Source organism: Molothrus aeneus, chromosome 6 (genome assembly GCF_037042795.1).
Source record: "Molothrus aeneus isolate 106 chromosome 6, BPBGC_Maene_1.0, whole genome shotgun sequence".
Classification (NCBI taxonomy): Eukaryota; Metazoa; Chordata; class Aves; order Passeriformes; family Icteridae; genus Molothrus; species Molothrus aeneus.
The window spans coordinates 32,332,351-32,359,700 of record NC_089651.1 but is presented as its reverse complement, the minus strand read 5'-3'; positions in this window follow the sequence as shown (position 1 = coordinate 32,359,700).

Here is a 27,350-nt window from a genome sequence, read left to right as displayed (position 1 = left end):
ATGTTTACAGTCAATGTTTCCCTTTCTCTTCTGAAGATTTCAATTTGACTTTAAAAATGTGCTTTAAATCATAGCGCTGTACATTGCTTTGCAGTTTCTGCATTGCTTGTATTAAAAGGGATGGAAAATAGTAGCATTTAATTTGTTACCTTCTGCTATACTGCTCAGTAAACATTTTTTAAATTTGTTCATTTGTAAGGTAAGGAGAAGAATAAAATGTAATTTATCATTTTATTAGAACTGTGTATCTGAGTAATGCAGGACTGTGGATTTAAGAAATCTGTAAATCTCTTTAATAAAGGCCTGGGGAATTATTAGTAGGGACAAATGTAAAATGCCTGACAGTTACATTTCCTAAAGAAAACCACAACAATCTCATTAAAGAAATTACTGACGGCAGCTCACAAATGTTAATGGTTGAAGCAACAAAGGACATGCAATATCAGAAAGCAAAGATTTTTTTTTAACTATTGATCTGCTAACTTATGGAGCATATCAGAATAATGTGCTAGACAGATTCTTAGTGAACAGACATCTTCCTTAGCAGTTCTAGACAATACAGTGCCAGGAAAGCTGCTGATGCACAGTGGCTACTACAGTGCAAAATGATAAAGAGCAGCTATAGTAATAAATAGGGAGCTTCCAGGAAAGACAATGTTTGTGCTATAACTTTGTTGAATCCTTCAAAGATTAAAATGAAACAAAAAAAATTGAAATGAAATATGTCTTGAAGCATACATTTGGCATGAATATTGAATATTTAAAATGTTTTTGCTTTTGTGTATCTATGACTGATAAGTCTTATAATGGTGACAATTGCTGCTTTCTTTCAGGAATAAGAAAAAAATATTTTTTATATTTTATTTCATCTTTGAGTGTTTACATTAGATGAACTTTTGGACAAACACATGTCCATTTTACTTTGCCATATGTGGAACTTTTGTAATATTTAAAGAAAAAAAAATTCCTATTTCTGACCTGTTTATCTGCAACTATAACTGACATGAAGGACTGATTCACAGATATATCTGAGAGAATAAGTAAAATCTAAATGAGAATTGGCAAAATATTATTTTACAGTTTAATTGTATCTTTTCCATTTTCTGCAGGCTAAATTGCCAAATTATATACCCATGAGCACAAACAGCCTGTATACAGACATAAAGAAATATAACCTCATTTTATCAAGGCAGTTAATCTGCTAGGGAATCTTCTCTATGTCCTGATGTTCACTGTAGACTTTCGGCCTTTTACCTTTAGGTTTTTAAAGCACATAAAAATATCTTGTTAACTAAGCAGGAATATTTTAGTAGTAATAATTATCTCTTTGGATCAAAAGCAAAAATAATGTATTACACATAACTTGATATATGCATGAATTTCCCTAAAAATCACGAATATATTCATGCTCTTTTAGTTCATCATCTTTCTCCCTAAAATGCAAACTGTGGAATTTCAAGTGCATTGTTTAAAATCCTCTGCTTCGTGTCATGATCCCTGCATTATTTTATTCTATAGAAAGAGAAGGAAGAGTGCCTAAGGAAGTTCACAGAGGTAGAATACACAGTAGCAGATGACCTAGTTCATGCATATCATCCAACAGGAGGAGTCCAGTATCTGCTGGAATTTCTAGACTTAAAATTGGTATGAACTGAGATTTGTAACCAGTTTTGATATTTTTATTTTTTCTTCCTATGAGCTTCAGGAAAGGTGCCTCAATTTCTGTTTCCTCAGGATTCTATTCAATTCCTTTTAACTCAGGCAGTTTTTTAATTCTTCATATGTCCATACAGACCTCTTAATGAAAGCATCAGGGGTTGTAAATATCCAGAAGATTCAACTCTAAGAATGTTGTGAAAAATTTTATATTCTATTCTTGTTTTAATAATGGATTAGAGCTTGAAGCTTCAAAATAAAACCAAGGCACAAATGCAGACTCTCTTTAATGGCAGACTGATATCATTACAAGTTCTAGTACATATTTAGGATTTTTTTTTCATTCATGTGTTTTCAGACTTGTTTAAAATTATAGAAACCTTTAAGAAATTGTTATTTAACCATATCCAATTTTGTTCCATGTGATAAAATTAACTCCTCTTAAAATACCAAGGTTTTATACATTGCACTTAAGTAAAATGGTAAACATACTCGTTAATTTTTTTAAGGAAAAAATGTTAATAGCAAGCGGTAAAGATGCATACTGATTAGAAGAAATGGCCTTTTAATTTGTTTCACTCGTGTGACCTTCAACACTATGGTAATAAGGGAAAGCTTCACAATCACAAATGAATTCTATTTTCACAACATCCTGACAGTGCCTTGTAGGGTTGTGCTTTGATAAATATTAAGGAAAAGTGTAATATTTATTAAATAAAAGTGATTGATAAATAAATGCAAAGGCTTAATATTTGATAAATATTAAGTAATGCCAGGCTAACGACTGTAGAAATCTAAGCCAGTTGAGGAAATGAACCCCTCTTCCTAGTCCCAGCTAAATTCTGTCTCCATTAAATGATAGCTCTGAGAAGACATTTCTTACCGGATTAGTAGTATCTGAAGAAGAGCCGTGATCCCATTAAAAAAAAAAAAACCAAAAAACCAAGATGTGAAATAGACCTGTCAAGCTTCAGTGGTGGGAGGCACTTTTCAGGCTTGCACAGGAGGACACCTGTGGTGTTATCAGCCCAGCTCTGACCCCACGCAGGCACTGCACCCCTGGACACGTGCACTGTGAACTGCGCGTTTCTGGGACACTGAGCAGCCATTTGGAGTGACTTGGCTTATGGAGATTAAAGGAAAAGAATTCCTACTATCACCTCAAAACGCACACCCTGTGAATAGAACTCACTAAATTATTTGTTGTGAATATTACCTAAAATTTATCTCCCCTTTTTTAGTCCCAGGCAACGCGTTCACATGAGGATGTTTTTATTTGTATCATTTAACCAACTGTAGAAAGAATCAATAGGACATGAGCAGTGTTTTCTGCTAACTTTTGCATGAAAGACTGACCACAAAAAACAGGTCGGTTGTATTTTTCAGGGACTACAAAAGAGGGAAGCTGTGGAAATACAGTTTTTGTGAGGCATTCCCTGGAAAAATGCAGCTGTATCCACAAGACTGTTAAATCAGGTTGGTGGTCTTTTGCAGGGATAGGGAGTTTACACTGCTGAATGGTAGGCATTTATTGAGCAGGGCCAGTTATACTGCAACACAGTTAACCCACTGCTCTTGGAAATGTTTTTAAGATATGCCTGTGGTGCAGAGCAACCCCTAGATTGTGTTTCCCAAAGGTACCACAGATAACAGAGAACAAAGAGATCACAGAAAAGCTGAAAATGCCTGGATTGCACAGCCACAGTCACTGTGACACTCCGCAGCTTCACACCTCTGTACAAAATATAAACTGGGAGAGAGGTAAAGGTGGTTGAAAGGAACCCACCACAAAAATCATCATGGGTAGGACCTTGTCCAACAGAGAGGTAGCTAGATGTTCTCCCTTAATTGGTGGTGGTCACACTACAGAGCTTGAGGATGATGATGAGAGAGAAATACTTGATCCTGTGGGTCATGATTAACAAGGAAAAACCACATTATCTAAATTTCTACATTTCAGGACAAGATTCATTCATATATCTACAAATTGCCTACCACACACTGGGAGCAATATAAATCATAATTATAAAGTAATATGACACAGTTGATTAATTGCTTAATTAAGCCTTAATTAATATTTGTAAAGCAGTTTAACATCCTTGGTTGAAAAGTCGTAGGGAAGTGTGAGATATTAAATATTACTATTTACAGTCAGAGATTCTGGCCTGCCCATGTTGAAATTTCAGAGAGATGCTTTGATAAATCAGTATTAAACTGTGGTTATTATTAAGGCAAGAATCCTTCGCTATTTCTCCTGTGGACTGAAATAAAGTCCCAAATTCTCTGGAAACACTCTTTATCTTTCAATGTCTTCTTATTTTCATGGCCAGTGCTGATACAATATGTCTACAGACCTTCATTACACAGTGAAAAGAAGAAAATTTTTGTATTGACTTATTTCAGTATTTTATCTTTTGTTGCAGTAGCATCTGCTTCGCTCTAGGCCTCACCTATAATGTTAAAAGCCCCTCAAACAGCAAAAAAAATACCAGTCTCCTGTACCCTGAAAAGCAAACGATATATAGCTCTTGTCCTGCAATCAGATCCACTTGGGCAAACCCAATTATAGGATCAGGGCCTAAATAGGATAATAGGTATTGTAGAAACTACCATAAATTTCTCTCTGGTGTCCTATTTTGCCACTACTTGAACTAAGTGGATAATTCCGGTCATCTTTCTTGTTATGATGTTTCAATTCAACACCGTAAATTTACTGCTATTGGTCTAATTTGTCTGTAGAAAATCTTTGCAAGGCTGTATTTTGTATATATATGTGTGTGCATATATATATATATGTGTGTATTTCCTCAGACATTAGCTAATTTTGCTTGGAAAAGTTCAGCAGCATTAGATGGGAATTGAACAAATACAATTTTACAAAACAATGAACATGGAGCTTGGTAAATGCAAAGAGAACTCATTAAAAAAATATCTAGAGATGTGACAAACTGCCCTCAAATAATCTGGAAATTCAGTGAACCACAGTATCTGCTGGTTTGCAAGTAGCCAAGACATCTCATTGTCTGCTCTGCATGAGTCCACACACATACTTATAATTAGATACCTGTTCTCTGAAATGACTGTGGCTATCTGATTTGAGAATAAAAGAGTGTTGTTCTTCAAATGTATTCTGTTAACTGTATTGTGTCGTGTTGTGTTACATAGCATTCAGTTACTTTGCGTCTTATTATGACAAATGTTATTTTGATACAAAGGAAAGTGAATGTTAAGTTCTGAGAGAAATAACCAGTTTTAGGTCAAATCATTGCTGTATCATTGAGGTTTTTAAAAGAACAGGAGAATTATTAAAATTGTCCCGGTTGCTTTTTCTCCTGACATACATTTTATTTTATCATTTTCAACTATTTTTTTATTAATCTTCATTCTGAAGTTCTGTTAAAAAAATATTGCACCACCTTTAGTAGGCAAATTGCATAAATTGTGCTTGCCACAAGCAGTATTTACATGCTATCAAAAGCCCACTAACATTACTCTTGCTGTTTCACTTCACTGACATAAGTTAGTGAAAGCCCAAATAATCTAAATTTAATTTAGGTTCCAGGATGTAATTTAGATGCAGAAGCACAGGTATCTGGAGCCATTTGAAGTGCTTTGGGTTATTGCAAGGCTTCTGCAAGAGCTGACAGATAGAAGATAAGACCTGCAGGAGGTCTGTACCCTTCCAGAGTGCGCAGAGTGGGTAAAGGCAGAGCACCCAAGCATTTCTGGCTGACCATAATCATGTGTGTTTAGATGTCTGACCCACCCTCTCTAACACAAGGGTGCCACCTTATTAATTTTCCATTTTAATTAAGATACACCATCAACTTGTGAATGTCAGTATTCTGTTCTATTATTTCTGCATTCCAAATTATCAGGCAAAGTCTCTTTATTCCCGATGACATTAATCATTTCATACATCATTAAAATTAACTTCACTCTTCTTCTATGCCTCCAATTTGTTACTAGTAAAGCAAAAGCCATTTCACCTGCACCTTCAAAGGAAAAGATTGTATGAATATTGTGCTGAGCTTAATGTTCCTAAAAATGTTATACTTTGTCATGTTAAAGATGTTCCTTTCAGCTGGAGTTCAGTGAAGAGTACCCTACATTTCTGTAAGAATATGTTTCAGGGAATGGTGAGGAAGGAGTACCAGTATGTTGACAATCAGGCTAGTTGACTGATTACAGATGAATTTCTCTAGACTGCCCAATGTATAAATCAGTTTGCCTTATGTTCTATAAGCAGTGTAAGGAAAACATCCTTTATAAAGGAAACACTTTCCTTTAGAAATCACAGAATCATGGAATATGCTGAGTTGGAAGGGACCATAGAGTCCAGTTCCTGGCCCTGCAAAGCACTCCCCTAAAGAGTCACATGCCTTATGTTGGTGAAACAAGCAAAGAATTTCCTAGTTCACCATCACTTACCTGTAAGTATTCTGCAAATATTGATCACTGTTTCTTCTTTAATTATTATTTCACCATATGCTTGACACTGCAAGAAAAAATACTCGAATGGCATTTGTTAAAATGAGGAAAAATTCAGAAATTATTTACATGTGGAATATTGCTGTAATCTTGATGAAGAAAGGAAAGTAGTTTGATTTGTTTTGTTCAGAGAAAGCAAAGCAGAATGGCTATGTTGGTTCAGTATTTTACTATTAAGAAGAGGGACCAGTAGTAGCAATCCCTAAAATGAAATTGTCCTAATCAGACCTGGCCAACATAAGACAGAAAATTCTTAGTTGCTTGTCATAACAACCAGAGGATTGAAGTGATTTTGAGCTGCAAAGATTCAGTGTTTTTGCAAAGCATACTTAGTTTAATTAATTCATGCTGTTTTATCAAGGGTTCTAAGCAGCCCTAGAGAGCAGAGGATACAGAATCAAAACCATTATGACCTGGCCTTACCTAAGATGTTCTTACAAGACAGATGTCTCCATACTGAACTTAACTGCACAAATTCCACATGCATTTGCACATAATTTAGGCACACTAGCATTTGGATTTTCTTGGAACAATTTCTGATTTGACAAATTCTTTCAAACCTTGTAAAACAATGATAGGAGCTTTAAAATAGTCACCGATTACATGCAAGGATCAGCTTTCAAGCAGTATCTTTTTCAAAGTTTAATAGAAAAATGCCCAGTGGTTTCAGAATGAGGATGACATAATGGTGAGGATGTGCTTATGAAGACAAGCCTGGGAAGAGGACATTACAATTTCAAGGCAATGACAAAAATTCAATTCAGGTCTATAGAGACTGTATTACAGTGTCAAGACGATGGCAAAATTATGCCAATGTAAGTCTATGGAGACCACTTTACTATGTCAAGACAATGGTAAAACAATGTTATATAAAATGATTGAGACCACACTGCAATGTTAAATTATGATGCCAAAACCTTGTCATTTCCTGAAGTAATGACAGAGGATTCTGCATATGCTCCTCACAGAATCACCGCTGGACCTGTGCTCCAGCTGAAAACACCTCTGTAGCTCCAACCCTGGGTCTTGCCTGTGTAGGAACCAACCTTTCTCAGACCTGAGGGTGAAAGCTGAGGGCATTTGAGCTGTTGGGGCTAGCTGTCCTTGCATTTGCAGATGCAGGACTAATCATGAGCATTCTACCCTTATCTCTGAATTTTTTAAAGTTTATTTTTAATAGCAGAACACAGCATGATGTTATTAACTTTCAGGTGTATTGACAGCTTGTCTTGTTGTCATTTTTATGTGGGGTTGGTTTGAAAGCAGGTTGATGCCTCTGTTTTGGGAATGTTTATTATTTTATGTTATACCAGTTGTTTATGGTATTACAAAGCCATAGTTACTGTATATGTACACAAATAATCTCACAAAATAACTAATTCCGAGTACTTGCACTGAAATTTCTCTCTTCAGTGAGGAAGCACATGTATTTGATGTTTTTGCAAAATGACAGTTTGAAAGCTTGCTTTTTTCACAGGACAAGAAAAGTGTTTATAATGGTAGAGCATATGTTAGTTACCTCTCCTCCCCCCATGTTTCAAGCCATGTGTAGAGAACAAACTTTTAGCAGTTTAGTTCTTGGTATCATCAACAGGGAGACCAGTACTGATACTGCTTAACAATTTGCTGTCTCTGTTATAATGTTCTCTAATAAGAACAGCAGTGCCATATTGTATCAAGTCCATCCATCCTTAAATTCCAAATGAAAGGAGTAGATGTGTAGTAAAGAGCAGGATAAGGAGTAGATGTGTAGTAAAGAGCAGATAGTAGATGTGTAGTAAAGAGCAAGATAAGGAAACAGTGATACATCCTTAGAATATTCATCTTGCTGCCCAGGCTTTTAATTTGAAAACTATGAGAAAGGGCTTATTGCATATGATACCATGAAATAATTTGCATGATGCAATGATTACTTGATGGCTGCAATGACCTATATTTGAAAGGGGAAAGGCCATTAGATTAATTATAAAATTACCTGAACTGTTAAAATTTTTTGCTGTCACTAATATTGTCAAGGTAGCTGATAGACAAGTTCTGTTGTAAGTTTTATTAGACCTATAAGGTGATATATTCACTGATTAATCCTTTTAAATTTGAAATCTCATTTTAAAGTTGTGTAAAATGGTATTCGAAGTTCAAAATCTGATATGTTCCAGTTCTAGTTGTAATCAGAGTTTTCAAAAAACAACTCAGCTATTAAGGAGAAAATAACCAAACAAATACATCTTTCAATGTCTCCAACTTTAAAAACCCCTTTGACTTTTTTATTATTCAAAATGGCAGTTCTAGCAATTTCTCTTGCTGTGAATCCATTTGAAAAGATAACAAGATGCCAATAGAAAGCAACATTCTATATGGTGTTAAAACTCTTTAGTTGTGCAGAAACATTTGCTGCTACTATAGAGGAACACCAATTTATGAAGATACCGTGTGAATATTATTTCTCAATAGAATTTAAAAACCAGAAGACCACAAGTTGTGATGTTTATCTGTTCGTTATCACAGAGCAAAGTGACTTTCTCATGTCACTGACAGGTGCACTGCTATTTACCTCAGCTTTCCAGAAAACATCTACTGAAATTCCTTAAGAGGATGAAAATCACTTTCAGGTAAAAGTGCAATTCTTTGCTGTTCTGCTGAGGTGCTAACAAAGCATTTCTCTGCATAATTTGGTTCACAGAATTATGTTTGACAAAGCTAATCACTGTAATTGTGTTACAAGAGTCTCTGCACTGCTCCTGTATAAATTTTCCCTCTATGCTTTGTGCCACCTCAGATATCCTTCTCATTCAATGCCACCAATGAGAAAGCACTCTACTAACTGTAGGAATCATCAAGAGCTTTTGTTTCCTATGAAAAGATCCACAATTTCATGGTAATAGCAGATACATATTGTGATGTCTTTTGCAGGTTTATGCTTCTCTCATACGAGTTTCTGTGGCTTGTGAATGAGATACATTGGATGAGGCAGTTAAGGCTGAAGGGATTACATAGAGTTTAGGACAAAGGATGCAAATAGTGACTAGACAGTGATCAAACAGTGTTTTGCAAACACTCATAGTGAGAAATAATGTACTGAAAGACATGGATTGCTTAGAAAAAATTACGGAGACAATGTTAGCCAGCAAGAAGATGAGCAAAAATTTTAGGAGGCACAGGTTGTCCTCTTGTTTATTGCCATAGCGTACTAACACACCCTGTTCCTACCTTAGTTTTTCTATCTAATGTGGAGATAACGGTATTTATTTTCTTTTTAAATGTCCTTTGAGATCCTGGCAGGGTAGGGTAAGCATTACTATTAATTTTACTATTGCACATTATCAAAAACCAAAGCAGCCTTGTAAAGAATTTGTTTAGAGGTTTTAAAATATCATGTTACCTAATGTATTATGGGAGATATATAGCAGCAAGAGGTTTCCAAATACATTTTACAAATACTAAATTTTATTTCCAACGTTGCATTTTGCATGCCATAAACAGTAGCAAGTGTGATATACTGTACTTGGGCAGCTGCCAAAATGTGATTGTATTTATTAATTCCATTCTAACTATATTCACTGCTGGACATCTTTGGATGGGACACACAAATTGTTGCTTTTCAGAAATTTTATGGGCAGATATTTTCCAACAGAACATAAGAAAACTTCTCAATAAGTTGGACGTTCATTTTATTTCTTAACTGAAATAAAAGGTTTCAACTCAGTGAAAGTCTTACTGTCCTTGAATATCATCTGGGATGGCAGAAAGATGTGCATGAATTTGCAGACAAATAAAATTTAGAGATCTCATATATTTTACAGCTAACAAGAAGTGCAACTCTTCATTCAGGAGGAGGAACTGAATAGCCTTCTCTAAGCATCTGAGAATAGGCCAGAGAAGAGAATATTACAGAAATAAGAGATTTTACTCTGAGGGACTGAATTGTTTTGTTTACTCTTTATCAAAGAGTATAAACTGTCCAGAAAATTGCTAGCCTAAAAAAAAGAGATACTTGAGCAGAAGTGACATGAGATTTCTCTTCACTGTTCCCCCACCATCACCACTACCACCATTGCTAGTAGTGGCAGTGATATTTCTTGGACAAAGGGGTTATCACCTTTGATAATTAATTGTTGTCCAGCTTTTCAGCTATGTTTCTGACTTGGCCTTTCTACATTCTTACCAAGGCAACCATTTTATACAGAGTGTTTTCACAATAAAAAGGTTTCCTTGAATTGTAGGGATTGGAAATGTTTTCGGAAGATACATAACATTCTTAAACCCTATTTCCTTAGAGTTTGTTCACTATAAGGGAGGGATTCAGGCTTTTTCATGGCTAGGTGATTTTTAAAAAATGAGTGACGATCAAATCATTAGGCATGTGGGGAAAATGATTTGCAGGAAATGAGATCAGTGCTCCAGTTTGATGAGCCGCTGAACTGCTAACTGGTTTCAACTTTTATTGTTGCCACCACTGTATCTGTTGTTGAGAAAATACATTCTGCCCCTGCCACCGCTTTTCCCTCTGCATTACGAGTACACGTTGCTATCCAGTCCCCTAAGTGCATGTATTGCAGCTTCCTAATGACTATTGCAGTAAACAAAACAACAGGCATGCCATCAAAATGAATATAGTTCTTCAACAGAGTCTCTGACTTCTCCGAGAAAACTTGAGGTGATTGCAACATGGCTCAGGAAATATGCCTAGCCAAGCCTGAAGTTTGGTGAATTCACAAATCATCTTATAGTGAAACATTACAATATAAAGTACAGAGTGAGTTCTAAACAAGTGCTTCTAAAGACTACGTGTGTTCTGTGAGTTTCAGATAGCTGACATAAATTAATTTAACTCTAAATACCATGAACCCCATGACAAGCAGTGACAGTGTTGCTTCTTGAAACGTTTTCTTCATGATTTACAGATAGCAAACAACATGGATTACATACTATTCCTGTTTCTCACTGTATATATTTATGAGTTGACTGCATCTATTAGCAAACTATATAAAGTATGAAAAGTATTACAATTATGTTACGAGACTATTTCAAAAATATTAGTGGGAATACATACTTTTCTCTTTCACATTTTTTAAAGGAAATGTGAAAGTAGTTAGGATTAGCATAGGCATTTTATGAAGACTATGTAGCAAAAAGGTAAATGGGGAACTAACATGCATTGAGGTTTTTTATTATTGACCTTGATAATGTGATTAAGCAGTCTGCATTTAATGAAACTTTTTATATTCATTTATGCTAGATTCCAGCATCAAATGTCATCACAATAAATGAAGATGTTTCAGTAAAACAAAAAGTGATTGGGAAAAATTTTTTTGAACCTGAAATAGTAATTTCATTCTATTTGTTTTGTTATCGATCCATTTTCATGTATGCATGCTTCCTAGATCATGCCAAAAGGCAGATAGAGCAAATGGTAGCGAGAATGGTGTTTCCAATTTCAAAGCTGAAAGGAGTACATTAGAATAAAAGTTCAGAAATAAGAGAAAGCAGAGAAATCATTCAAACCTAGGGAGGTCTTTGTTACATTTGTGTTAATATGTTTCATTCTTCTGCTTATTGTTTGATCCTCATAAGGCATTTGGATATAATTACATCCAAGTTGTGCAATATCTCTCTTTAGCTGTGTTTGGATAAAAAATGTTTTTAAACCCAGAGCCAACAATCACCTGTGTTAATGAAATAGTATAAGTGTAAAGTAATATAGATGCTTATTCTTTTTCCTCTTGGTGAAAAAAAAAACTCAGGAAAGAATTTTTATAGCTAAAATGTATTAATTAAAACATATGAGATTTAAATTTAGTGGGACAAAACTGAAACAGGATGACCACATCACAGAAGATTATAAGCCTTACCTTCCTATGGGAATTTTGCTTCTTAGAGCTCCATAGTCAAAACTGGTTTTTCAAGATAAAACAAATAAAATATTTTTCAGTGTTTTTTCCTCTTAAATTCCTGCTTGCATTCTCAAATCTCAGCAGATTCTCCATCATTTTTATTCCTGTCCCTCAGTTTGATTAATGTTCCCAAATATGTCTTTTTTTCTTTTGTTTTACAATAGGTTTTTTCTTTTCCTTTTTTTTTTTTTTAATTGTGAATGCTGTGGTCCCTCTCTGATTCAAGTTCACCGAATTCATCTTTATTATGTTACTCCTGTTTTTACATTCATCCTATTTCTATTCTGTCCAACCCAATTCTCCTCTGTGACACAACGTTGAAGTCTGTAAAATGTAGTAATTTGCAGCTTACTTTTCCAGGAAAGCTGTCTCTTTCACAGATGACACAAAATTCATGAATGGATACCAAAACTCATAATTTGAAAAGAAAATACTACCTAATAATATTTTGCTGCATTTGAACTTTTAAATGTTAAATCTTTCATTATCTAAAGAAGCCTTATTAGAAATGGAAGGATTTTTCAATGGACTAAGTTCTGGCTTGATTCACTGTTTGTAAACCGGCTCAAGCAATTCTAATTATAAGCTACAATCTAAAGCTGTTACTATTTGCCAGATATTTCAACCTTCATGAGCAAGACCCTTTAGGCTCATTTAGAAAAGCTTACAAACAAGGAAATTCAGTGCTGTTCACCCGCTGGGCTTGGGACAAAAAGCAAGTATGAAAGCTGCCAATATTTCTATATTTGCTTGTTTCATCTGAGTGGGACCAGTGCAATGACACAGAAAAAGACTCTCTGAGCCCAGAGCGAAAATAACACACTTGAAGTGCTTAATGGGTTTCTTCTATGAGATTTCTCCAGCAGCTTTAATAGAGCCGGGTGAACTGCTTGTATGAAAAAAAAAACTTTAGCTGATGAATTTCAGTCTTTGTTTGTTTGTTTTCTCAGTGTCAGGATTGTTCACCAATGAATTTGATTTTGTTTCTGATTTATAATTATTCCCAAACCAACTCATATAGTGCATGGTCTGTATACTTCAGATTAGTTTCTTCCACTGTAAGGTCACCTGCTCTCAGTGCCTTGTGGTGTCTGAGTAAAGTGGCACAGTGCCCATGCCAGAGCTGGGGGAAGGAGGATACAGAACTATCTTAGAAGAGGAAGTTTTAAAGACTTTGAACACTTAGTCCTTTTTGGAGATAGGTCAACAACATAGGAAACATTTTACAGTACGTATTTTAGAAAACGTGACTAATACCTTGGAAAGTATTGTAACATCTTAGTAAGATATCACATTTAAATGAATGCTCCTTCATAATCAGCGCAAACTTATATACACAATTGATCTGACATCAGATCTTTGACTCATTTTGCCTTTGTGCAAAGGCTATGAGAACAGTATTCCCCAGAAACAAAAGGCACAGTTGTATTACCACAAATACGTTGCATCATAATTATGTGCATCTTGCTGTAACCCAGTGCCTAATGAATACAATGAAATCATTAGGGTCAGGTGCTTTGTGTTGATATTTTAAATCTAAACTTGATTAAACTTTCACAGAATTACAAAGTGGTTGAGGTTGGAAGGGATTCAGAACGAACTTTTATGGAAAAAACAAACAATTTTCTCTGAGAGCAGAAAACATGAAGTGTATCTTAGTTCTAGCTTCTCTTCAAGGGAAAGAAAAAAAAAAGCAGGTCAACATGTAATATTGTAATATTCAGAGGTTAAACTGTTTTTTGCATTAATACCAACTTCTTCACACCCAAATGTATATTAGGTAGAAGCTGTGGGAGGTTCTTTTATTCTGACAGCCTTATAACTGAGATATATTTTCACCTGTCATGTAAATCAATAAAATATACAGTACTTAATACTTAAATGTTTCACTATTAGAATAATTTTCTGATCCCTCTGGATTAGCACATTGTAAAATAGAACACTCAATTTTTTATGAATAAATTAAGTGTTTTGCAACTTGCAGTAATGAGCTAGTTGGTTCACATAACTTTATAAACTGGTTAAATGACACAGTAATGCAGATGTCCAGTTTGGAAATTTTCCTTCCTCAGAGGTAAAGTTCCTCTTTACTGTGCTGAGTAAGGGCAGGAAATCTGATTAACTTTCTACTTTTTTTTTCCACCTCTTATCATTCATAAATTTTATACCAGCCTTTATTTTTCTTTTTACTGTGAACTCTGTGTCTATGAATCCTGTGAATTCTTATGTTTATGTAAATCTCACAGAAAATATAACCACATTAATTATTTTGCTTCCTGAAAATAAACACAGAAATGTTTCCTCTTTATAGGTGATAGAGACAGGTATTAAACATATGTTTTGCAGCATAGGAAGAGGAAAGGTTGTAAAAACTGGTGGCAAAGATTTGGCAAACTATTTGTAAACAATTTAGGAAAATTCTCCTTGAACCTAATCTGAAACATATAGATTAGGCAGCTGTTGGGGTGTGGGTGGGAACTTTTAATTAAGCACCCTGAACTTAGTTAAGTCCTGGTAGATGAAGAATTCTCTTTCTGCCCACTTCTTAAGCAACCTGAGTTGTCCGTGACAACCTAATAGAGCATCCCAGTGGAAGCAGCTGGAGTTAGGGTTGACCTCTGCTACTATCAGAGTAGCAGAGATATGAAAATAAGAACTCCAGTATACATGAATGGGATGGAAACAGTTCATGTTAAGAAATTCTAATTTATCTATCTTTATCTAACTAAATTAGGATCAATTAGAACTTGATTGGGTAGTCTAGCCATGCAGTTAATTATAATGCAAATGTAAGAGAAGTTGGGGAACAGTTATAAAAATGCTGGATGTAACCTTTCTGTATCACATCTGTCCACTTGTTTGTGTATTGGCTAATTGATCCCAGCTCCTGTAACACAGTCATTAAGATTGGGTTTAGAATTTTTAGCTGAAAGTCAGAAAAATTAGTTGTAAAAGAAAAGTTAAAATCATTGATATGTAGTGAAGTATTACCGTGAAGATACTCTCCTTAATGTTTTTGAGGAAATTTCATGATAACTTCAGGAGAAATTGGAGTGAGGAGTTCAAAGATGTGGTAAATTGATATAGAGTAAAAAGATTTTAATTTTTATTTTCATTACACTTTTGGATTTTAATACTTTAATAGACAATTTCCCATCTTTCCTATTTCTTGCCTTTTTGGGTTAAGGATGTTTTTCAAGGCATATCCTGTAAATTATGACTTTTCATTAACATGAGTTCTGTCAATTTTAAATCTTGGCTGTAAATAAATTCCTGGCCAGTGACAGCAACTCAGTACCATCTCTTTTCATTCAGTAACTTATATGCACCACAAGCATTTTTGATTTAGCCATTTGTAGCCATCTCTCCATTTGTCATATTGACATACCACTTGGTCTTACACTGGAAAAGATCTTGTCAAAAACCTACTTGGTTTTGACCATGCTTTGTGAGAAGATAATATTGGTTAACAATTATATAGTTTTGATCTGAGTTACATATCTAAGCAATTTTTTAAATCTTCTTTCAACTCTCCTCTACTGGCTGCCCAATGTCAAAACAGGAGGTTTACTTTTCATTTTCAGTAATCATCCCTGACACACTCTTGGCAACACTATCCTCCAGGTTCTTTCTCTTGTCTTCTAGAAGATGTTTTCCCAAGGGGGGAGGAAAAAAAGCATTCTGTCTTTAAACAAGGAATTAAAAAAGGAAAGCTAGAAGATACTTGAGATTCAGTGCCCTGACTTGCAAAGCCATTAAAAGACAAGTTTTATTTTAACAGTGCACAAAGGACTGTTTAAAAGGGTAATGTATACTTAGCCTTTTATTTCCTTCAACATAGTGTTAGTAATATTAAAACAGGGTTCTCTAATAGTACTATAAACAGGAAAAATGGGGAGACCACGACTCAAAGGGATTCAAAAGGATGTAATAAATGGCCCTTGTGATGATGTTGTCTGAAGGAATCCAGTGATCATAAGGAGTGGACTGAATAAACTGCAAGGAGCTAATGTGTTGTTTTTTTTTTTACACAGTGAATAGAGACATGGGGAGATCATCCATAAGTACCCCTTTTTATTTCAAATAAACTTGGGAATCAGAATGCATTTCAGTAAAAAGAAGGGACAAATCATCTAGGTACAAATGTATTTTTATATTTTATTTCAACTGAATGAAAACTAATGTAAAATACAGGGATTTCTTTCATCCTAGGCCATATTATTACAGTCCAATTTAGGAATCATGTCTTAATGATTCCCTAGCACTGCTCAGTCTAATAAACCTGCACCTTTTACAAAAAAGATGCAATTTTGAAGGCAAAATAATAATGAAGCTGGTTTGCCATGGCTTCATCCTCTGTTTCCTGCATCTGTCATGGGTTATGTTTCCCTCAGGCAAGGCACTTTACCTGGAGAAGTATTTACACAACATCTGTCAACCTTGGTTAAACTTTGGTCAAACTAAGTTAAAAATCATACATGGTTAAGAGAAACAGACATTGATACAGAGGATAATAGGATCACCTTTTTCTTAAGGAAACAAGATTAAAGCTCTAAAATGGCAAACTGTTTTCATTTATGGGATAGAAGAACAAAAGGAGCATGATATTGTTGTAGATAAAATCTGGTTCCACAGAAGCTGAGGGAAGTTTTGTTTTATGTTTTTCTGTTGTTATAACCTAGAAATAATTCTTCTAAATTCTCTCCAAGCAAATTATTCTTGCTAAACCCAGAAAATTTTCCCATACCAAGATCATAGGATATGTCTCCAGGAGTCTAATGTCCACATTATATTTGTATTTGACAGAAGGAATTTAAGTTTCCTTATTGCCTCATTGTCCTTTTGGGAACTTTCTGTGAACAGCAGAACTAATGTGACTTTGAATGTTCATTTCCACTTTGTACCTTTCTACTGTAGTTGTATATGTTTATGAAACATATTGATGATACAGTGAAGAATTATATATTTATAAAAAAAAGAAAAAAAATCATTCAGTGTTAAAAAAGTATTGCTTTACAGAACTCTATTTATAGAAGATAAATGACTGTATTTTAGAATTTATAATTAATTAAATATGCAACATCTCAAACATACATATATTAGTGTTCAGATGAGGATACATGTTTACAACCATACACAAATATTTTATTCAACCAAAAGAAAGCACGAACAACAACCCAGCTGAAGGAAGTTGACAGTCTTGTTAAGGGTAAAACTACAGTTACAGACAGTGTTCTCTTCAGAAGAAAATAAAAAGGAAAAAAACCTCAGATATTAATGTTGATATGATGGATATCATCCTATGGATAACATATGGATGCTAAATGTTCAGTGTGCTGTTAACCAGTAGAAACTGAATCCACCCCTGCAAAGGATGTCTTTGTGGTAGAAAAGGCATTGTAGGATAGAAAGAGGTTCTGGAATTGTATTGCTTCCATGGTGGCAAGTTGTGCAGCATCATTCTCAGCCACCATGATTTTTAATGCCTGAGACACTCAGTTTGAATGTTCAGAGAAGAAAAATAAAAATTCTGTACCAGCTTTTGGAAAAAAGGCCATAGACTTTGAACAAGGAACAGATGGAACACAAATTGGCACAGCACAACTGGATGATTTCAAGGTGAGCAAAAATCTAAATTGCTTGGGATCATACAGCCTGGTTCTTAATTACGTATAGCATCCCTATCAGAAATGGGCAAAGTACCTTCCAGGTACCCCATCTTCCTCTGAACCAATTTTATTAGATTTTAGAGACATCTGCAACATAGTGTGCATTAGGAGAGGTATGATAGGCAAGAAGTTAGTGGGTTGCAGACCCTTTTGGGAGGAGTGCTTTGTGCCAAAGGCGAACAAGGTGCAGAGACATTTTGATGAGAGGCAAATGAGGGCAGCATCATTAGCAGAAGAGAGGGGATGAGGGATGATGCCATAATAACCTTCTCAGCTCAGCTGAAGAGGTTTCTGTCAGTGACCAGCCCTGTCCTCATAGTTCGTCAAAGTGCAGCCATTATATCTTGTGACCAAACAGATCAGCCTGCCTGGTTACAAAGAACTAGGAATAATGAAATGGTCACTGGGCACCTCATTTGCATCCACTGTGCTGCCCTTCTCACAGCAATACACTGGTCAGAAAATGTTGCTGTCACATTACAGCTATTCTCATTTTCTACTATTAAATGAGATGCAGAAAAGTGTAAATGTTCCATTCTTAAAAACTTCCCAAGCTTCGTGCACTTTTATCTGTTTATATTAGAAACCTGATTATAATCACCTTGGTTCTCTACAGTTCTTTCTGAAGACTGCAGAATGAGGAAGTAAAATAATTAATCAATACTGTTGTCTGACAAAAAATCAGACACAGAGTTTGAGCATGTTAGGGCAAATTAGCCTAGGTTTTATATTTCATTGCCTCGAGTACTCTGTGGATTTTGTGTATTCCCTTAAATGTTTTGCTACTGAGAAACATTTTTAAATAACACATAGTAAAAATTAAGTCCATGCAATTTTTTTACTATTGCAGATTTCATTATGAAACATCTCAAGATTAAATTTATTCCAATAATCATTCCAATGATGAAAAAATTCCTTGCTTCAATAATTGATTTATGCTTCATTTAAATGTACGGAGTAGTTTCAATATAATTTCTTATTAGCTCTAATGACAAATTTTAAAATAGCAGGGCTCTGAAATAAAAATGAAAATTTGCCATACAAGTTATTACATTTAAATGGACTTAGTACTTAATATTTAAAAAATCATTTGATGTAAATAGCCATCATGAATCACTGCAAATATGATTAGATGTAATTAAACTTTTTCTTTACCCATATCTAGTTTCTTCATAAGAAATTATTTTATTTCCTCTTTTAATTTTTTTAGGATCTTCAAGAATTTGAAGTGAAATACCCATGACATAGCAGCATTGCTTATGCAGATTTTTGTTATTTTGGTCAAGAAATTAGATATCTTGTCATATATCTTTGTTTGTATTATGTGTATACTATTTTTTTATACATTTTGCTAGTATTCTCTCCCTATTTGGGAGTTACATATGTGCTATTATATGCACTCCATTAGAGAAGAAAGACAAAGAGAGCATAAAAATTAAATTTGGCAGAAAATGTGATACTTCTAAAACCTGTTAATGTAGAATGGCAGAAATTTAAAAAAAATATCTGAAAGTGGCCTTATTTGGTAATTTGTTTTCATTTCATATGAAGTTTAAAGGGAAATATTACTCCAACACAGGATCCTACAAGCGCAGCCAGCAGGCTGCCACTCTCTTTTGGGAATCTGATGTGGCTGCTCTATACTGACCACAAAGCTCCCATTCAAGTCACAGTTGCTGTAGTGCACAGGGAGACTGCATGCTGAATTTACACAGTACGTTTGTAATGCTGAAAATAAGCCATGGCACTTGGGAAACTCTACTCGAGCAGTACTCCCAACAGCTACTCACCTGTTTAAGTTTAGACACACCAAAGGTTTATCAGTGATAAAAATCTTAGAACAGGTCTGTTAGCTGGCTCATGGTGTCAGGAGAAAGTCCTCTTTTAATGTGCTTGTATTAGCAGTGCTGTAGCTTTACTTCCAGCTCTTTAAGAAAATTTTATTAATTCCATGCAAAGAATCTAAAAGTAATGCAAGTAAGAGGAGAATAACTGGGAGTGATACACCTGAAATCATTGAACTAACCATAAACAGGATCCAAAAATTTTTGAGGAAGAAAATGACTCACATTTGAATACATAAACTGTTGATAATTTAATTGCTTTTGGAAAGTAAAACTGTGTAACTCTAAGCTAAAATTACTTCACTAAACGTTTGGTGGGGTTTTTTTTGTTGGTTTGTTTGGGTTTTCTGTGAGATTTTTTGTGGGTTTTTGGGGAGTTTTTTTTTGTTTGTGGGTTTTTTGTTTTTATTTTTTGTTTTTGTTTGTATTTTGTTTTCTCTTTGTCCAAACAAACCCAGAACAAAAAGATAAAGATAAATGGGAAGCTATACTGGAGTTCTGCTGGGTTCTACTCAATACAGATTATTATTTGGGAAACTGGATGAATGCTGTGGTGGCAATTTTCCTGATGATACTAGGCTATTAGTAATTAATATTAGCTCTGTCTGAAGAGCTGCAAAGAAATACCTAAGACTGAGTGACTGGGTAATAAAATGGAAAATGAAATCCAGCATTAGTAAATGTGAAATGATGTCCTGGGGAAAAAACAATCTAACTTCACAAATAGGATTGATTGTCCCAATCTGACCATTGCCACTCAAAAGCAAGTTCTCAAGGTTAAATAGTTAGAAATCAATGATTGCAGTAATCTCTGTGCTCAGGAGTCAAAATTAGTGTTCAGAATTATTTGGAAAAAATGCATAACAAATCATTTTTCCATCTGTATCATGCAGGCAGGTGTCACCCCTTTCACCTCACAGCAGTGTACAAAGCACCACTGAAAATGAGTATAGGAAGATTTGGAAAAATGGCCAACAGTGTGGAACAACTTCCCAATGCAGGACATTTTTGTAGGCTGAGACTCTTCAAGTTGGAAGAAAGAAAATCTACGGACACACGTGTGTTATAGAGTGAAAAAAAAGTATGATCTAATGCAGCATGGAAGGGAGGACCAGGAGTGACTGGGCTGCCTCACTCCGAGTAGGAGCCAAAGGGGTGCCAAGGGAATGGAGCAGGTGTCAGGATAAGCATGGGGACAGAGCTGCCCCATGGGCACTGCTCCAGAGCACTGGGCAGATGCTGGGACTTCATCAGGGGTCAGCACAAAACTGAGCATGAAAGGCTGGCTTTAAAAGTCTTTGACACAGAAATAGTTGATAGCTTGGGCAGTTTTCTAGGAGAATGTGCTTTTTTCCTATGAATTTTCTTGTGCTATTTTTTTGACATCTCTTTTAAACCAGCGTCAGATGCAGGATACTTGCTAGATAGATGGACTTGTGGTTTGACACTATGCATCTATTCCCAGTTGCAAGTGTTTATTTGTAAACTATTAGAATGCTTTGATATGAGCAGGAGTCTTCCTTTTTTATGGTTTTTATATAAATAATTTATTTCCATTTTATAAGAGATAAATATTTAGTTCTAAATTTATTTTAGATTTTTCTATGCAAAAAATATTTGTAGTCTTTTTTCTTAATTAAAAGTGAAAACAACACTTTTTTGTTGTTGGTTTTCTGTGCAACATATCTGACTTTGTCAATAATATCAGCAGAAGTTTTAATTTGGTATAATTTACTTTAGGGAAATGTCTTTCAATGAAGTAGAATGTCATCAAAAAATGTGACTGATCAGTAGAAATGTAGACCACTTTCTAAAGAACTGTTTTGAAAGTTATGGGTGGCTACTTTTACTCAGAAACTGCCTATCATGCTTATATGTTTTTGCAGTGATTTCCACTTGCCATAACAACAGAAGTTTAACAAACAGTATTTATGTGCTGCAGGCATAGAAGTGTACATAAACATAAAAGTAACAGAATGCAGGTTGCCAATCACATCATTCAGTTCTCCTGAAGCTTCCAGATAGTTCTACTTTGCTAAAAGTTTCTTTCTTTTGTAAGCTTTGGAATTCTGAAGAATCTATTTCTTCTGCGAGGGAAGGTTTTTCTTTTTTCCCCACATGGAAAACCAACTTTGGAAAATATTTCTTCTCTTAAAGCACGTATGTAATTGATACCTAAATTATAAGTATTCAGGTTTGGTGTTTGTTAATCCACTAACAACTAGCAGTTGTACTGCTTTAAGAAAAAAAAAACTCTGAAAGCAAATTTTAACCATTTTTAACCATTTAATGTTCAAATTCAAGGGCATTGAAGCGAGTGCATTTGAGAAGGGACTGGAGAATAACACATGCAAATACATCTGTCACAACAGCTAGCTGTAAAATATTTGCACCTCTTTCATAAAGGTTGCATCAGCACATGCAGCACACATATTCTGCCTTGAGCATTTGCATCTCAGAAACACAGAAAGAAAAGCTGGAGATGTTAGGGAGTTTAACTATAAGAAATAAGCATTTTAAAATTCCCTTTATGTAGATGAGAAGTATTTCTGGCCTGGCAGCTCTCTAACAAAAACTAACAAATGGAAGATAATCATGGGCAAAACATAAGAAAAAAAGTCAACCTAAGATAAAATGATACAAACTGACAAGAAGCACAGGGGAACAGTTAAATGTATCAGAGAAAGGCATATATTGAAGCACAAATGAAAATACACCTATTGTTTGGGATCACTGAAAAAGGCCATCCCAAAATGGAGGCTAAATTTCTTCATGACCTAAGCTGGCCTTTATACTTGAATCTTTAAAAAATACATTGTTTCATTTACTTTAAATTTGTATATATGTTCATGATTTTGTCCATAACTTTGCTAACATAAATATCTGAACAGTTTGTCACATTTAAACATAAATTTGAAGTTAGCACTATCTATTATTCCAAAGCAAGCACTCCAAATATACTTTCCTTTCAAAACTGACAATCTTAAAAGTGTGCTGCATTATCTACTGGAACAAACCAAAACCTTTTGTTACTTTCTAAGCTTCTGATTTCTGGTTAAAATTATAGTATGTTCATCTAATTGTCTTAATAAATAAATATCTTTAAAGATTATGTTAATTTTTCAAAACATAGTCATCCAAACTTTATGAAGAAATTGTGGAATTTACGTCTTCTAGAATTTTTGAGGGAGACAGAACCAGAATGCTTTGATTTAACACTATTTCAGATTTTTCATTGAAAGGGAAAGAAAAATGAAATACAGTGGAATCTTTGTGTTGAGCCTGAGCTCTGATACAAGATTTTAAACAATCTAGCATATTAACTTTGGGATTATCTATGTAAATAACAGAATGCTAAATCAAGAAATAAAAAACATGTGGCTTATAAATTAAGTCAATCATTTAGGGTTGAAACTATGCCTGAACATAAAGAAGTTTAGCAGTGTGTGGGAAAGTAATAATTTTATATCATATATTTTATTAAGATGGTTTAACAATTAAAATGTATTTCAAATGCAATATATGTTCTTGGCATGAGAAAATAATCTGAAAGATGTCAACTTGAATCACATAACAGTGATTATTTACAAATGTAAGATAGAGTCACTTTGATTCTAATAAGAAAATGCCTGGTCTGAAGTCACACCTTCATATGCATCTAATAGTGCTCTCATTTTATCATATTTTAAAAATCCACACCTCATATTTTCTGTTTCCTTATATGGATGGTGCTAATGACACACATACTAAACCTTCTATTAGCTTTGTACTTCAATCGAATTTGTTTAATTTCAGCTGTCAAACAATATAGAGAAAAAAAATCCATTTTTTTGATAACCCCAGGATTTAAAATGCATTATCAGTATGACAGCAGTAAATGTTTCCCAAACAATCTTATTTATGGGCCATGTTCTTTCTTGGTGTAAACACAAATCTGAGCAGCATGTGAAATCCCTCATTTGTTTGCCATAAATTGTGCATGTTACTGATGTAAGATTTATTATGTAAGAGTGGTTGAATAAACCAGCACTGGCACTGTTGATATGCAACGTTTTACCTCCAGCTCCCTTACTGAGATCTGAGTGGAGCTGGTGTTATCTGAGAGACTTTACCAGCTGGTGACTGTTCAGTAATCAATTCTGCAGAAATGATAATATAAATCATAGAACTATCCAACCATGGAATATGCTGAGTTGGAAGGGACCCCCCAAACCACCAATTACGACTCCTTGTACCTGAGAGCATTTATCAAACACGTCTTGAGCTCTGTCAGGCTGAGGCTGTGACCACTTCCTTGGGGATCCTGCTCCAGTGCCCAAACACCCTCTGGATGAAGAGCCTTTCTCTAATATACAACCTAAATCTCCCCTGACACAACTTCAGGCCATCCCTCAGTCCTGTCACTGTCACCAGAGAGAGGAGATCAGTGCCTGCCCCTCCTCTTCCCCTCACAGGAAGCTGTAACTGCACTGAGCTCTCCCTTCAGTCTCCTCCAGGCTAAGCAAACAACTGACCTCAGCTGCTCCTCCGTGACTTTTCCTCCAGAGCCTTCCCCAGTCTCATTGCTCTCCTTTGGATGCTCTCTAAAAGCTGAAATGACTTTTTTACATTGTGGTGCCCAAAACTGCTCATGTTACTCAAGGTGAGGCTGCACCAGGGCTGGGCAGAGTGGGACAAATCTAAATAACATCAGAAAGTATATGTTAGTCCATCTTGTAGTGGAGACTTACCTTAAACGTGAGTTTGACATTCATGCCTGTTATGATTTTACCAGAGCAATTTTTTAATACTGGAGGACTGTGAAGGTTTTCTGAAAAGTCTATCTGTCCTTACCTTACAAAGACATCCATTAGTGAGAAAATGAGATTTTTCCAACTGCATGTGCCAGGCTCAGAGGAGGCTGCAAAGACATTTTTAATGCATCCTCTGCTCCATTGGAGTAAGTAAGTACTTGAACATAAAGAAATTTAGACACTTGTCAGTAATTTTGCAGCTTTGTAAAGGATCGATAGATTTTCTGATGCAGAATTTGGCCCTAAAGGCAGCTCTGAAGTACAAATCCCCAACTGCACTATAGAGCCCTTTTGCTTAAAGGAGTGTACATCACTACTCCTAGAATGGCTGCAGCCAGGTCTGTTTTAAGCTACAGAAGAGCCCATCAGGAGCCAGGATCCCAATGTAGCAGTATAAGTTTTACAAACTACTTCTATACTTTGTTTTTATTTCATATTTACCTTTTGTGCTTTTTGTACTCATTTAATATTCAACTTAAAATATACATGTAAATCCCACTGATTTTTTTTTTTTAAATAGAAATGAATTTAAGCATCAGTTTGGTATTTTTTCTGAGGGGGTGCGTATGTGTTTTCAAACACTTTCTGAACCTTGTTGCTTTTAGCTATTTTACAGTAAGTCTAATAGAACTGCTGACTCCTAAGGGCTCAGCAAATGCATGGTGCCTTGGATACAATTTTTTAAAAATTCCTGGCTGGAAAAAGCAGTAGCTGCTCTGGTGTGCCAGTGGGAAGTGCTAAAGCTGCTCTGCTGGGATGGGTGCAGGGTCACTGCCAAGAACAGTGCATTCCTCAGGCTTTTGGGCATTGTGTCCACTCAGCTGCATTCAATAATCATACCTCCAGATTTCACCATCTTGGAAGAAAGTATTTCTAACATCATAGGCTTCAGAGGGACTGCAACCAAAGAGAAACAAACAGAGCACATGTCAGTCTGTCCTGGATTCAAACTAATAATGTATATTGAACAAAGAGATTGCAGACATCGTGTGGTTATATCCCACACAATCCTCCTCTTGTTTTCATCTGCATTTTCTCCATCTGACTGAAAACTATTCTTTTCAAGCACATGCTTTCTGCAAAAATGTGGAAAATATATTTATGATTTCTTTTCTTGCACTTTAAAAATCTTTCTAAATGTTGCTTTCATCTTGTAGATTTAATAATTCTGGATAGAAGACCACGCTCATGACAGGTCTGTATTTTCTTGGACATATTGCATTTGATTCTGAGTGCAATTTTCAGATTTTTTAAAATGGAATTTTGTGGGGTTTGAGCGTTTGTTTTTCATTATGTTAAACATAGAGCATCCATATGTTGCTTTCCTTTGGGATCTTTAAGAAAACATACAGTCATTTAAATCTGGGCTATTTTATCCCTGCGGTTGAAAAATTCCTGTAGAAGATGGCTTCTGCCTTATATGATATATTTTTCTCCCTCAGTTGTTCCAAATGTGTGTTCTAATTCTTTCTCTTCATTATGCTTGTATGACAAAGTTGCTGCAGGTAAGTAAATGTGCATGGGATATGAAACAGGCTCTTAACTCCTGTGGTGCACAGTACAACTCAAAATCTTGACCAGGGTGCTCAAGTCATATCCCTGGTTCATGACCTTCAGGTTGGTAGATCACAATAGGAAGTGTAATATCTGGCTTCTATGGTGTAATCTTTATTGTAGGAATTATACATGAGATCTTACATACTTCTATCAGTTGCAAATGTTCTTGTAGCTCATTGTACAATATGTCAGATGAAATGGATTTCATGATCTTTTGTATAATGCATATGTTCCAATAGTAATTTCAAACCTAATTTATTTCCTTGGAAATTCATTCATCTTTTGGGTGCCATTTTTAACCATCTTAATTTTCTATTATACAAGCAGAGGGGGTAAATTCTTTGCTCTCATATACATGTCCCACTACCACTGGATTTTATACAAGATTTACACTGTCTAAGGGGAAAATTCAGCTTAGGAATATTTTTACTTTAACACTACCATATAAGCCTTTTTCTGTTCAAAATCTAGTAGTTATTTGGCAGTTGTGTTTCATTTCAGTCTTTCTGCTATAAGTAGAAATGCTTTTAAAGATATAATTTTTTCCAGATAATGTATCCCTGTAAATGACAAAGTTGACTTTGTGTCTTTCAAAATACCTGTATAAGTTATTGGGAATTTTAAAATCAGCTGCAAGTGTGTCACTGAGAGTAGTCATTGCATAATTCCTTTATTTTATTTTTTTTTAATTTTAGTGGCTGTTGGCGAATGATGAGTGCAGAAAATGAACAAAAAGGAACCCGACAGATTTCATTGTCTGCAAACTCCCAAGAACCTTTAAGATCATGGACACAATTGTTCCTGCATTTTTGCCTTTAATAGGAAAAATAAGAGAATAGGGGATAAAGGTAGCCAAAAGAGTTTTAAAAAGTATATTTCATTTGGAAGAGTGGCATCCTGGCAAGAACAAGCACATTAAGCTGCAGGGCATTGTTAAGTAGAATAAATGTTTGGGCCAAAGGCAATGTATAAATGACAGTGCTGGAAATTTCGTTTTTCCCTTGGAAAAGAGGTTTTTTCAGAGAGCAATATAATTGGCCAGTTTAAATACATTTTACATAGAGTAGGATGGGTTTATCCATTTATTCTGGAAACTACACAGTAATATTTCAATCTCAGCCCTCTTTCTTGCTGAGGAAGAATTAGCTGAGTACATCTCTAAGGTGTAAGAGTTACAGCACAGTTGCTTTCCCTCGGACTACGAAGTAGGGTCTGTAATTCATATCTACATTTTTATACTCTACATTCTCCTCTGTATTATTCTGGTACTTTTACTCATCAATGTGGTACATGAAAAACCATCTAAGATGCGACATAATTACCTGCAGTAATCTGTTTGGGTAACAACATGGAATGAAATGATTTTAAAAAATCAATGAAATAATTGAGACATTGAGTTTATTTTTCATCCTAAGGTGTAAACCAACCAATACCTCAGACACTGCTCAA